Source organism: Lissotriton vulgaris, chromosome 5 (genome assembly GCF_964263255.1).
Source record: "Lissotriton vulgaris chromosome 5, aLisVul1.2, whole genome shotgun sequence".
NCBI lineage: Eukaryota > Metazoa > Chordata > Amphibia > Caudata > Salamandridae > Lissotriton > Lissotriton vulgaris.
The window spans coordinates 1,403,428,512-1,403,444,688 of record NC_141693.1 but is presented as its reverse complement, the minus strand read 5'-3'; positions in this window follow the sequence as shown (position 1 = coordinate 1,403,444,688).

The following is a 16,177-nucleotide window of genomic DNA, read 5'->3' as shown; positions in this document are numbered from 1 at the left end:
ATTTGTCCCTTTACTGTATCTATATTAAAGACTTAAATGGAATGAATACATTGACAAGTGTCTCAAAAGGGATAGTGAAGCTAAGCATGGGTAAAACCCGGACCACTTCAACACCTACCTATATCAAGGACAGGGACACAGCCTAACAAATAGTATCACTTAAAATCACATGTAGTTCTCTAATGTCAACAAAGTAATACAGAAAATATACCGCATATTTTCATTTCTTTTTATCTCCCACACATTTATAAAACATCTCTTCTAAAAAAGCACTCCCCAACCACTTCTATTCCATAAGAACAGACAATAATGAATACGTTTACTACCATATATTTTAGTATATCTACCTTTTCATTAATCACTAGTAAGAAACTACAAAAAGTATTAACTATACCCAAATGCAAACCAGAAACCATGTTCATATTATATCTCTACCAAGGATCACATGATTCAAACTATGCGTACATATAAAAGGAATGTATCACTTTTCCTATCTTCATCTCCTCTCCATGCAATTTTCAAACACTGTAGACCGCCTCACAGTACAACAACCTACCTAGACTTACATTCAAATCTACCTCTCAGTGTCAAAAATGAGACCACAACCTGCCACATAACATTTCTGGGTTTTGTTTTATCGCTTTTAACTTAATAACACATACAACTCCTACCACCACCACCCCACACCATTATTTCAACAAAAAGTATAGTTTGCAAACATGCGACTTTTAGTTTATCTCCCTGAATACATTAAAAAGCCAAATTAATGCTGTACCTCATTTTCAAAACCATACAGTGTCGCGTTCTAATCTAGGACCCTGATCAATACTGTGACCTTATGCCCCTGTACGGCTTTAATCCCTTTGTACCCCTATATTGGCATAACCGATCAAATGCAATATTCAGAAACTTGTCCTCATCAGGGGAACACCAATAAAATTACACCACAGAACATACAGTCATGTCTTGGTAAAACACCCAAAAAACGGGAACAAATTCCTTTCTGGTTAGCGCAGAAAATTACTCAAATAGAGGCAGTATTTCCGAATACTACCCCTATTGAGAAACACAGAATCTTGACCATCTGCCTTCCTGTGGGGGTCGCACCACACGTGGAGGACTGGGACACTTGGGGTACAGTCTTTGCTTCCATTTACACAAAAACACATGGTGTTCCGTCAATGGCGGTAATACCAGAAGTGCTAAAACAGATTCAGAATGAATACGGTCCAGAACCTGCCTTAACTCTTGGTATGAAATTACTGAAAGACTTCAAGCAGGTCTCGGCTATATTATTAGCCAATATAAAAGGAGAAGCAGCATCTGTGGCGATCCGCCAGAAGTTGAAGGAAACAGATATAACAGATCAACCAATTGAGCTTGCCAGAATTATAGAAAAATGTTATGAAGAACTAGGTAGAGACAGCTTGGGTGGAAAACCAGTAAAGCCCGAACTGCTCAAAAATCCTGAAAAATTATTTATTAAAAATAATTCAAATACTCCTAAAAAGAGCTGGGATGGAAATAAACAATCCACTCCCAAGGAAAAAGTTTTCCAGTCCAGAGGAAGGTCTCCTCGACGGAGGGAAAGAACTCCGACTCGAGAACACCAGTCTCCCCAGAGAGAGCCCTCTGAGAAAAGATATAACCTTAGAAATAGGGATAATTTGAAGAAGCCTGATAGATATCAAAGTATTGATACACGTCCCTCTCGATCTTTTTCGCAGAAATCAGAAAGAAGAGGACGGTCAGACCCAGGAGAGCACACCAAGTCCAAATACAAGGAACCTGCTCAGAGTAAAAAATCTCAATTCCCAAAAAAGAAGGTAGCCAGTATTAAAGTAATCGAACATGCCGAGAATACTGAGGACACAGTTGAAAAATGGGGATTGGGCACAGACAATGCTAGACAGTGCAGCAGAAATCCGTATAGCCCGCAAGATCCTGATGAGTCATCTGGAGACAGTGGACATGAATGAATACATTCAGGTTGAAACTGCTGACACCAGGGTTAGCGAGCCCCATAAGATATACGAAATACCATTGCGTATAGAGGGTGATGAGACTAGGAAAATAAGGGGTCTATTGTGGGATAAACTCTCAAAAGGCTATGATATCCTGTTAGCTGAAAAAGATTGGCCCCCAGAGTTTGTCAGGGAGTGCCCTCGTGGCAAAGAAATGATTATGCCTGCCTTCTCGAATCACATTCCGATTCACAAAAAATATACATATGCAAGGAAATGGGCAGTAGCCCAGGCACCAGCATTATATAAAAATCATGTAGGATGGGATGAGGACTCTCCTCCCCACAAAATCCAGTTAAAAAGTCAACCGACTGCACAAAGGCAGTATCCCATTAAGCAAGAAGCTAACAAACAAGTCAGGGAGATTTTAGATCAACTTGAATACCAGGGGGTGATTGAAACATGCACCTCTCAAATGAACAATCCTTTGTTTCCTGTCTCCAAGCCAGACAATTCATATCGTCTAGTTTTGGACTACAGACACCTTAATGCATGTTGCAAAACATTTGCAGTACAAAATTCGCATAGAACTGCACTAATGAATAACATAGTTAGGAAAAAATATAAAACAACATTAGACATATCTAATGGTTTTTTTTGTCAAAACATTGCACCAGAAAGCAGATACTTGACCACTTTCTCAGTAATGGGGTCTCAAAAAAAATTCTGTAGGCTCCCACAGGGATTCAAGAACAGCCCAGGACTATACTCAGCTAGAGTAACAGAGTTACTACAAATATATGATGATGAGGCATTATCTTATGTAGATGATATCTATCTCACAGACGACGACTTGGAGACTCACTTGAAAAGAGTGAACACCATTATACTTGGGTTCGCAGCAGAGGGTTATAAATTCAACTTTAAAAAGTCAAGAATTGCCCATCTGACAGTATTATTTTTAGGATACAAATTGTCAAGTGAAGGAAAAAGCCTAGCAGACAACTTCTTAGAGAAGTGCGCTGTACTCCAAGCTCCGAAAACGCTGAAGAATTTACAATCGATTCTAGGTTTTCTGAATTTCGGTAGAACTTACATTCTAAATTACGCAGAGAGGGTTAAACCTCTCTACGAACTAATTAAACCTGATTTTAAACAAATCACCTGGACTCAAAAACACACAGAAATTTTGAGATCACTGCAAACAGACATGTTAGCAAAAACAAAATTAGATACACGTGACAACACACGCAATCTTGTAATCCGAGTCATCCCAGGAAGATGCGGATTCACGTACCTGACCTCTAATGAGGGATTAAAGGTACCAATTTCAATTAAATCTCACTTGTACACACAAGCGGAAAAAACATTCAGTCCAACAGAAAATACTGTGAAAGCAGTAGAAACTGTATTAGCGAATGAACGAGAAGTAGCACATGGCAAAAGGTTCAATATCCTCACAGCAGAATCCGCCTTCGAGTCTCTATTCAGCCCAGTAAACCTGCCTACAGTGTCACTGGATCCGAAATGGATACAGTGTGTAGATTCTCTTGGAGCTGAAGATGTGAAATACTATTTCGCCCCGCAATTGGAAAAACTGAATGATTTAGAATATGAAGAAGAATATCCTCTGCCAATCGAACTTCTGCCTCTCCCACAGTACGCCTGTATAATCTATACAGATAGATTTGTACAGCATTTCAACGTAGAGAGCAAATCCTACGATGCAGCCTGTGCAATTGTTAAAGGTCGCTGGCTGAGCGGTAAATTCAGACCGAAAATAACAAAAACTGAATCAGTGAGGTACTGTTCGGCTCAGCGAGCTGATCTCAGATCTTTAAAGATGGCGCTTGAAAATGCAGAACGTGAATTCCCGACACTAATCGTGTGCGATTCTCATTTTTGCGTCAACTCTTACAATAATAAGTTGCAGAGCTGGATTGAAAACGATTACAAAGATGACACAGGTGCCACAATAAAGCATAAAATGCTTTGGAAACAGGTAGCTCTTTTACAGAAAGAACTACAAAAGACTCACGTGATACACACTCTGAGTCATCAACGTGATGGCGTTCACGTTGCAGGGAATTCATTGGCTAATACAGCCACAGTGGAAGCAACTAAACCGGCTTCCGTAGCCACAAAAAAGCGTTCAGAAAAATACATAGACGGGGAAACTATGCTGGCAATCAAAGCGTCCGTAAAAGGCGACTGTGCAGCACTACCCGTGAACTATCCACTCAATTATGCATACGTAATCGATGCAAACTCCGTTCCTTTTGCTCGAATCCCAGGAGTGGGGGATAGGGTAATTCCAAACATGAACCGGAGAAAGTTATTAATAGCAGACGCACACATGGGTGAAGGTCCAAGGCACATACAGATGAAGGAATCTCTGAAAGAATTACAATCAGTATACTGGTGGCCAGGAATGAGCCTACACCACTACAAATATGTAAAGAACTGCCCGGACTGCGACAGGGATCGCAGCAATGAGTCAAGCGCATTAATGCCATGGTAGGCATAATGCTGTCTACATGCCATCCAGCGTCCTATTAATCAATAAGGCTAAACCCACTTAAAAAATGTGGCCCCAGCGCTCGGCTGACGCCAGAACGGTTATAAAAGATCTGCGAGTCTTTATCGGCACATACGCAATTGCCATGTTCCATTCTGACCAGGGTCCTGCTTTCAGCTCTTCGAGCTTATAAGGAGGCTATGGCCAGCATGGGCGTTGGATTGCGGTATTCTTGTCCATCACACCCCGAAGGGAACAGTGTGGTAGAAAGAAAAAACCGGGACATAAAGCAATCTATAACAGCGAAGGCATTAGGTTCAGGTGCTGGGTGGGTCAAACATTTAATAAGTGTCCAGTTAAGCCTAAACAACTTGCCAAGAAATTCTCTAAAAGGTTTCAGCCCATACGAACTATTTTTCAGAACTAGAATGCGAATTCAGGACTTAGATAGTCAGGTATCAGTGGTAGAAGATAAGAAAACAGACTTTGACATCAAAGATCGTTTGGCTGTTTTACAGGACTTGAACGAAACAAGAAAATCCTTAATCAACATAAAGTTAAAGCAACAGCCAGCTACCACTGACGAGGCACCACCAGCCCCAGCAAGGCCTGCCTGGATTCCAAAGATTGGGGATCTAGTCAGAGAAAAAATAGCGGTGAAAAAGGAATTTGGCCTTCTTACAGAAAAGCAGTACCTGTCTTAGCAGTCAACGCAACAAGATCAGTAGTACTACCGCCCCTTGTTTTTAAAAAGGAGAACAGAGTTGTATCAATCGACCTGGTAAAACCACAAGCATGTGGCCTATAATCAACAGTAGGCCCAGTGGACTCCCGAGAAACAACAGAATAACCAAACTTGCAACAATCCAAGAGGTTCAAACTGAAAGACTAATCACATTCGATCAGCCTGCAGTGCACAGAGAGGGACTATGCAATAATGCCATGGAACTCGTGCCTCTTGAAACACAGATTGAAACAGTTCGTCAAGAAACACCAGTCTACAATGATGTGGCATCAGAATGTGCTACCGAAAGACAAATTGACAGAACAATCCCAACAAGTGACAGAACTGCCTCTGGCTATTTCATCAATTTCGATAACTTTTCTGAGGATCAAAGCAACCCAGAAGTGATGCCAGAAACAAAAAAGACTTTTAAAGAAAAAGCAACCAAACTCTTTCATCAACTCAAGGAAATTTACCGTATTTCTCCATGGTTAGAGTTCTGGTTTGGTCTAGGTGTATTTTTTTCCTCCTACTTTGGCTCATCATGGTACTTTGTTTGGGAAAATTCATTTAGGGAAAATACAATACAATGGACACAGCAAGTCAGAACATCAACTTAGTCCTCAAACCACACAGATCATCCCACATGAAGAAAAGAGAACTGTCAACAGTAAATGTCACAGCCATTCCAATACCCGGTGGGGTAGTATGGGAGAAAACTGACTATGAAATATATGGTCCGGTCGAAATCCTGAAGTATCCTCATCAATTCAAGGTTTCCTTAAGTGACTTTGTAAAACCTAGTACATTCTCTGATGATTGGGACTTTGAAAGTATTAATAATATGATGTCTGATTTAGTAATGTCAGCTAGATTCACAGATCATGATTATTTACATGGTTCGTCTAGTTATGAACAGATGTTCTGCTACACACACTATGGTGATCATTACTTGCATAAATCTGCACAGCCTAGAAATGTTTTTAAATATAACCAATGGGAACATTGTACTACACCACCTAAAAGCAGTTCTAAAACATTCTTTGAGAAATTTCAGTACTTCTCAGGGTTTAACACCAGTGATGCAGACACGTTTTATTATAAACTGTTAGATAAAACAGGATTGAAAACAATGCTGACAAATACTAAATTGATATATTCAGAAGCATTTTATGAAAGAATGAGGACATTTGGTTTTGATTATTGGAAAAATAACATTGAAACAAAAACAATCTGGGGTACAAAAGAGTGGCAGGTACAAGGCCTAGAAGCATTTTTTCGAGCCTGCATGATCCCAGAACAAATAATGTTTTTAAATGAAACAATTCAACAAACAACCTGTCTTGGCCTAGCTAAGATCAAAGACCTTAACAAACCGTCTATTCCAAAGCCAATACCTGATAATGCAACAACAGATATTGAAATAGACGTATCTAAAATTTTACATTTAAACAGAACACATCCTGATTGGAAAAAGTGGTTAAACTGGCCTACTGGCACAAACAACTGTCAAGATAGATTCCTGAATAAAACACAGGAGTTAACAATGTCCAGACAAGACCCTAGATACTCCCAGAGACAACATCCAGGGATAGTAACAACATACAGTGTAGGGAAGCTGTGCCTTGAATGGCTAGAATCATCCACACTGGCTGAAATTAAGCAACACTTGTCTTTACTTAAAGATGGTGCTGATTAACGCAATTTCATTCTGGGACCACGCAAACAGCGTCAGAAATGCTTCATAGCGGCCAGCATCTATGCTGCATACAACGAGGCTTGGAAAGTCACGCAAATTGAAACAGCTGAAAAAATACGAGAAATTGATCGTATTCATTTGGAAAAATCACTTTCTGTAGTGGACAATGGGTTAATGACTCTGTCCTCCAGAATATATTCACTGGACAGTATTGTATCATCTGCCATAGATATAATAGACAAAGACTTGCTAATGTTACAGCATGGCCAGTCACAAGTGCGTTCTATTGTACAATTCGGCTGGACGCTGCAAAATCTTCGTTCAGGCTATGTGCCTTGGCGTTTAATCAACACAACGTCATTGTTTTCCATCTTTAACCTTACTGATAAACAAATCAGCTTGGCACAGAAAGGAGCAGACTATACAATCCTGAGCATCGAAAAACTTGAGAGATTACCTTTGACAATGTCAGAAAGCCCTGTCATTGAATGGATAAGACACGGGATTATCACAATTCCGATAACAACTTTCCAATTGAAAAATTGCCTTGAATACATACCTACTGGCGAGTATGAACGATTGGGTAAAGGATACATTAAGTCAGCATGGAAATTACCATACACACACACATGCTATAGTGACAGCAACAAAAATGTATTTCTTAGTGGTGAAAACTGTAAACGTTCACTAAGCGGTATACTTTTGTGCCAGGGTATTAATTTACACGGAGCCTGTGAAGGAAATTCTAATAACCTTTCATGCCACCAACATGTCACACCTGCAACGCAGATAGAGCCTTTCTTTATGCAACTCGCAAATGGGAGTTACATTCTAATAACGGATCACAGCTGTTGTGGCCTTTTGCCAGGAAAAGCCTATCTCGTAAGCGTAACATCCATGGTCAAATGCTGTATGCAAGCATTGTTTCCAAACGGCCCTGAAGATACCGAGACTCCCATATGGCCTCGTTTGAATTTCTCTTCTATACGAATTGATACTTTAAGCAGAATGAAGTCTGTGCTTTTACAGACAACAGTGCCCATCACGTCATCAAAAGAGACGTATGATCTCCTGGTTGCAAGGACAACATCAGAGATTCATGACCTTTTATCAACAAATTGCCCCGTGCATTTTGCAGAAATGCTGAGCCAACTCCTTAATATGTCTAGTGCCACAGGCATCCCAGGCATATTTAAGATGATTTTTACGGGACTGCTAACACCATTCAAAACAATTCTAGGAATCATTCCTAATTTTGTCCATTCAGTCTTTGGCGGCATACCCCTATTTTTGGGACTTGTAGCAGGCATTTTATTTTTGACCCTCCTGCTCCGATATGGCAAGCCAAAGCTCAGACATGACTCCTACAAAGATGGAAGAAATGATCCTAGGAATACGCTACCGGGACAGAATAACTAGAGTCCTTGGATTGGCCAGGCTGAGAGATCTAAACATGACCTGGTTCCTTTCATTCAGACCGATATGGCAATCCTGCATCTTACCTGTGCTTCGATGTATGCTATGCGGAGATGAGTGCGTGTTGGACATCTGTCTTGCACTTCCATCAGCAGTACCAATGGATATCGATACTTTGCTAAGTCCAATAACGGCTCACGCATTGTGTTGTCCCCAGCGGCTACCAATCCTGATGACGGCATTCGTTGAGACTCCTGTGTTACGACTAGGTGGTGACAGTGGAGCGAAAAACAAAAGCAACATCACCCAGGTACGACCTTCTGTGAGCATTGCTGATCCAGACTTTGATTATAGCAATCATTCTGACACCTGCCAAGTTACAGCACTATCGAACTTGGTCGAACTGTCACCTGATTTTGTAGACCAATTCTTTGAGAGCCTGTCTGTTATGATGTTCTCCCTTGACAGAAACAATAACTTCAGAAAAGCATTCCGACACACAGCGTTCCCATGAACTCTGAATTCGGCCTTCAGTTTTGATCAACAAAAACTGCTGAAAAGCGTTGAAACTCTATTCCCCCGTTCAACAAGAATTTTTTTGAATTGAACACTTTTTAAAAAATATTTACCTTTTTCTGGCACGAAAATTCTTTGCTTAAAGTAGACCTATTCATAAAGAGCAGAAGCTTCTATTTTTAGGTAAATCTAGAGACATAATAACTTTACATCATCCTCTAGCACATTTTATAACAAATGCATTTATATGTGATGAAATTATCTCACCCTTCTTTTCTGTATTAAGAGATATTTCATGTGTAATTTTTTTGCAAAATCGTTCATTGATTACATATGCTAATATTTTGAATGATTTCTATGCTTAAAGACGTACAGTACCGAAATTACCACGTATTTCAGATACGCCATTTCAAATGCATATATGTATTTTGGGGTGGGTAATGTTACACATGCATCTTTTGCTATAGTGTTAGTAAATTGATGGACATAGATTTGTGGAGTGGGTGTCGCGTTCTAATCTAGGACCCTGATCAATACTGTGACCTTATGCCCCTATACGGCTATAATCCCTTTGTACCCCTATATTGGCATAACCGATCAAATGCAATATTCAGAAACTCGTCTCTGGCCTCACACGATCAGAGCCACATTTCAGAATCTCTTTAGAGCAAATGACACAGCAGAAGCCACTATCTAAGATTCCTAGATTACACTCCGAGTTCTTCAACAAGATAAAACTCAGCAACCTGGGAAAACCCCGCTTGCTATGTTTTGATTAGTAATAGAACTCTAATGAGCACTGAGAGACGATCACTTCTTAGTGACATCTTTATTGACGTCTTATGTCCAAAAACTTACGTCAAACCAGGCACCTTTCAGGTATAAATATTACCAACGTTGCCTTAAGCAAACGCTGCTTCGCTGATACGGATGCTATCGCTGCTTCAACGACTTCAGCGAACGATGGTGTGGTGCACATAGGAGCAGAACAGCTGTCCCCTTCAGAGCCCAGCAGATATAAGCTGCCCGCAGATGCTGCCCCTCCTCCTCTTCCTCGACGCACTGAGAGAGACGCTGTCTTTTCTCCTGCCGAGAAATCCAGCTCCGGAGTTTCCAGCCTACTCTTGCGAGTGACTGGGATATCGAGTCCCTGGAAGGAGATACAAGACCTCCAACATTCTATTCCAGAGGTATGGTGTTGACTAAACCCTTAGAGAGGATTCTTGAAGCAAACCTTGGCAAAACCAACGTAACTTAAACTGCTACTTACTTACTCCCCTCCCAAGTATTAGGCTGAGGGCAGGTACACTGGGGTAGGCGTAGTTAGAAGCACCAGTTGAGTGCGTTAGCTAATGTATATATGAATGTATATATGTTTTATTCATTTTAAACCATTGTATGGCTAAGAAACCATATCAATGCTTTTACAGTATTATTTTGCAATCCTCATCTTACTGTACGCACTTTTTATAATAACTAGTCTTGCAATTGTGGCAATTCATTTCTCTTGCACGAGAAGAAAGACTGTTCAATAAATAATACCTTTTTATTGAAAACGCCCGTCTCTCTATTCTCTGCATATTGGTGAAAGTAATCTGCACAAAACTGACTGAGTAAAATAACTGTCTATTGTTTCACACGACTCTAGAGATTGACTCTTATTCTAAGGAGCAAAGTTGTCATGTTTATGTGGTTGTGGGAAAACTGAATCCCTTCTTGTCTGTACCAGGGAATCTGATCACTTCCTATTCAGTCAAGAAAGTTTCCAGTGACCTCTGAGCTAGTTGGTAACAAACCCAATTAAGTTTAGCATAGCCAGTGGAGACCTTGAAGATCCGCACTTCTACGTCCATACTACTGTTTATGTTATTCCAATGCGCAGGGCCTATTGGGAAAATAGGAACTACACTACAACAGTCCAATAAAGATGACAAACTACATTTCTTCTTTGTGAAAAATTCCTAAACATATATAAAGTACTTATTTAACAACAGCTCAAATGTTATGCATATTTTATAACCACTATCAAACACTACAATTTACTAGCACTATATTACTTTAAAATAAAAAATACTTTTAAAATTAAAAAGATCACCTCAAATACTTAATCACTACTACAGAACACATAACACACCTTTTTCATTTCTAACTCACCTTTGTAGTTTTTATCCAGACTTCAAATGTCACACACGCATATAATTCTTTCTTTGTCACATAGTACATGTAAAGCACCGATTTCATCAAGAATGGAACCCGGAATGGCACAATCTCTGTCGCTCCACACATAAACACATGTAAAGAACAAATCAGAATACTTAATTCCTTCAAAGACATTCCAAAACTTATCTCCATTGGTTATTGAAAAAAATTTCATACGAAAAGCTACTTAATATTCAGTGCCACATACAGGTCAAAAATTCAACCTATTTTATCACCACACTTTCTGGAACATTCTATGACACCTACAGGTTAAAAGTTCATCCTTTTTTTTGTAACCTAACAATATACTTTTGCAACATTTTATCAAACATGTAATGGCGCGTTCAGGTTAAAAGTTCACAATAGGGGTAAGTAGTTCATCAGCTTTAGCCCCAACTCCAGCAGCACCTCACCTTACGCCCCAAGAGCCATCAAACCCATAGGAGTCAGTGCTTTCCACTTTCCAAATACCAAATTAATTTCACACACACAAATTTACCTTCGCACTCCCTACATAACACCCTCTGAGCTCCGTACACAAGCTACAATGTTTGAAACAAAAGATCCTCCAAGTATCTATAACTACATACTGACTCTATTTGGACAGATGTGGCACAGCGGCCAGAGCATATGACTTCACAGCATATGACACACACAGTTTGGGCTCACGCTTTCATCCCGAGTCCTGCAGCAGTTCAGCAGCTTAGCAGCATGGGACTCTACACACTACCTGACATATTTTCCGTACCCCAGGACTTTCAGACCAGTACGGGTCAGTAGTTCATCCTAATAGTTATAAACACATGCTGACACTACTTCTACAGCTGTAGTGCAGCAGCCACGGCACATGACTTCACAGCATAAGACACAATTTGGGCTCACACTTTAATCTCCGAGTCCGCACCAGCTCACCTTAGCAGCATCAGACTCTAGGCAATACCTCTTTTAAATTTTCGTAGCCTAGTTCTTTCAGACCGGTAGGTATGAGTAGTTCACTTAGAACCCCCTGTATAGCACACCCTAAACACCCCACAGAGGTTACAGTGCTCCTACCCTCCTCTTTCCTACTTTTTTTGCCCTTTTTTCCCCTTACTCGCTTCAACGGAATCATAAAATGGTGGCCAACACTTCCTAGTTGCAGCCACTCGCATCACTTGCGGCCAATAAGCAGCAAGCTTGTGCTCGAAACGCCTCAGCCAATCAGATGGCAGAATTCCCAAATATTCATATCTGTAAATCTCGATATTTCGCAAAAGCTACTGAACAGATTTACACCAATGAAACAGAAGCGTGCTTTCTAGACCAAGACCCTTCTCGCTGCAAACTTTGGGATAATTCTGTTCACCCGTTGGACCTGTAGCCTTGTCTAAAGTTTCCTATGGAAATTAACATGGAAAAAACACGTTTTGGGACCCCCCTTTTTTCTTGCCCCCCCTTGACGAATCACAACCAAGATTTCAACATAGGAGCTGATATCAACAAAGAATATGTTTTGAAAATTTGGCGAAGATTCATCAATCGGCGCCAAAGTTATTGGGAATAGAATGTTGTGATTTTCCTATGGTAACTCCTGACTATAACTACCTACTGGCAAGGTAACTTTTCAATTTGAAGAACGTAGGAGCCACACTGATCCAGGTACGATTAAGTTATTTTATTCTTGGGCAAAAAACATATAAATATTACAACAACTAGTATCCAAATTCTTTGACATCAAATGGAAAACACACACTGGAGCAGTTAGTTAAAGTATCCAATACTGGATACACTATCATTCTCCTACCACGGGCTGAACAATTGCTGGCCATTTTGTTACGTGGTATTGTGTGTCTCATACTGTATATTTCAAGCAAAATAGTGAGTGAGTATAAAAAAAAGATAATACTTTTTTTTTTAAATCGTCATGTATTGGGCTGTACATTAATTCATACAAGCACCCAGCTGACTCCGTCGCCAGGTTATGTCTACATGAAAAAAGTCATTATGCAATTCTAGACTTCCGGCAAATAAATCAAGCAGTTACTTTGTATTCAAAATATATATCAGTGCGTTATTTCAACATTTCAAATTGCATCATAATTGTGCCCTGAATGGACTTTTACCAAGCAGCGATTTCATTTCACAAAACATTTGAGTTACCCACGTTTCTATTTAGCCCTAATGGGCATATTGTTCTACTCTAATCAAACACTTAATCATAAAGTACATTCACCTCTACAAGAATATATAATTTCAGAAGTGGCATATATATTCAATTCATGTCTCCTGTCATATATTTCCAGATGCACCCAAAGTTCTTCATCATTATTAAGCCAATCGGGGCCTTTGTTTGAAGATCTATGATTTACCTGGACTCCAGTATGAGTAGTCTTTTGGTTCTATCGCCCCCTCTTTCCCCTCTCTCGTGGAATTGTTCAAAGTGACGTGCCACTGCATAGCTCGCATCTTTGTTTGTTATTGCGCGCATATGCTCAAGGATACGCTTTTGTGCTAGATTGTTCGCACTTCCAATATAGCACTTATGACATGGGCATTCTAAACAGTATACCACATACTCTGGGTTACAATTGAGAAACTTTTTTATTACTTTGGTCGGTCTAGGATCCCCTGGTCTTCCCATGTAGGTGGTGTTTTTGTTTACTAAATTTACGTGCTTTGCAGCGTAAACATGGACAAAAACCCGAAACATTCATCTTGTTGTTGGTTGCTGTTGTCAGATCAAAATGTGTTAAATGATCACTTAAAGATTGGCAGCGTTTGTACGTTATTAATGGACGAGACGGTAAGTGATATTTTAGGAGCTTTCCATCTGTAAAATGTGCCGATTTTTTTGAAAAATGTGCACCTCTGCACTAGATCTACTATTAAAAGTAGTGATCATTCTTATATTGTTGTCCTGGGTGCCAGGTATTTTCGTTTTGGCCACCAGAAGACTCTTTAGTTCCAAATTCTCCACTCTGACCTCAGCCTGTTTTAAGATGGAATTACCATATCCTTGTCACTTAAATCTTTCTATAGCTGTGTTTTTGGCTAATTCAAAATCTTTACTGTTAGAACAATTGCATTTAATGCGCAATAGCTCCCCAAACGGAATATTCCTAATAAAGCTTCTCGGATGATATATGGCTGTATGTAATACCGCATTTCCAGCAGTCAGCTTTCGAAAGAGTCTAGTTTGTAAAGTCTTGTTCTCAATAAAAACGTCCAGATCTAAGTAGTTTAACAAGACTTCAGTGATTTGTCCTGTAAATTCCAAATTCAACCCATTGTTTTTTAAGGAGGATATGTACTCCTCAGCCGAGGAGCGACTTTCCCTCCAAACAACAAATAGATCGTCAATATACCTGGCCCATATAATAATACTATCTAGCCAGATTTCAATTGCCTCTCCCCAGGCCACGTGCTGCTCCCACCAGCCCACTAACAAGTTTTCGTAGCTGGGGGCGAAGCACGTGTGCATGGCGGTACCACGTTGTTGCTGGTACAATTTGCCAGAGAATAAAAACATATTGTTGTGTAAGCAAAAATCAATAATTTCTAACAACATGGTGTTATGTGTTTTGAATTTTGGAGCCCTTTTGTTTAAAAACATTTTACTGCTTTCAAGCTATCTTGGTGGCGAATTCAGGTAAAAAGACCTGTAATATCAAGAGTAATTAAAATCATATCCAGCTCCCACACAATTTCCTCCATCAGTCGTAAAAAAACTTGTGTATCTCTGACATATGATGCCAGGTCTTTGACTAGCGGGCTTAGAAAAGAATCTATATACAAGGATGTATTTTCCAAGAGGCTATTGATTGATGCCACAATAGGCCTACCAGGGGGGTTAACAGGGTCCTTATGGATTTTGGCTAAGTGGTAGAATGTTGGGAGAACCGATGACTCACAATATAAAAACAAGAATTCATCTTGATTCAACATCCCCTCAGCCCTACACCCTGTTAAGAATGCATGGTGGTTTATTACACAGTTAGAATGGTCTACTCTATTAACCCCTTCGCTGCTAGGCCTTGTTACCCTCCTGTGCTAAGCCTTTTATTGGCTGTTTGCGGTAGTACGGGCTTAGGCCCCTGTAACTTTTTGACCACATATGGTTTCCACGCCAATTTTGTGTCCTTTTCTTTCAACATCATGGGGATTCTAAAAGTACCCAGGGTTTGTGGATTCACTTTGAGGGGTCCCAGAAATTAGCCAAAATACAGTAAAATTGTGTTTTTTCAAAAAATGGGAAAAACGGGCTACAAATGAAAGCGCCTGGGTTTTTCCCTGCAAATGTTATCAAAAAAGGGTTTCTGGGGCTGAAATCACCATTTTCCCAGCTTTTAGGGAATGACAGTCTTTTGTCAGAAAACCAAAATTTTTTACAAAGCTTTGGCATTTTCTTGGACATGGCCTATTTTTGCTATTTTTTGTGCTTTCAGCCTCCTTCCAGTTAATGGTAAAAATGAGTATGAAAGCAATACTGGATCCTGGAAATCTATACATTTTAGAAAAGTAGGTAAAATTCTGAATTCATAAAGAGGTCATTTGTCTAGATCGATTAAGGTTTCTTTATAGAAACTAACAGTTAAATATTGGAAAAATTGAAAATTAGTTTTGAAAAACAGCCTTTTGTGTCAATGTTTTCACCTGCAACTTCTTGTAATTATGACAGCTCTTTGAAAGCAATATACTGTTACATCCGCTGGACCTTCCTGGTTGTGGGGATATATAGAACTTGCAGGTTCACCAAGAACTAGACGAACCCAGAGTCAAAAACTGAGTAGCAATTTGCAATGGCTTTTTATTATGTACCAGGTTTATAGCAATTATTGTGCGAAAATGTATACATGGAATAATCGGTATGAAAGACAACCATGTATTTCTGAAATGGGTACAAATTATAGAATTTAGAAACAGTACATATTTCCACATTTTCAAAATTGGGAATACTCATACTAGCATGAGAATTATTGGTGATTTTTCAAAATGACTTCTTTTTTACACAATGTCTTTCATTCGGAAGGCAGAAATGCATCAAAACTCAATAGGCAATAACAGTTGCTTTACAAATCTGAATTATCCTAAGTCTCCCGATAAAAATGGTACCTCACTTGTGTGGGTAGGCATAGTGTCCACGACCGGAAAGGGCTCCAAAC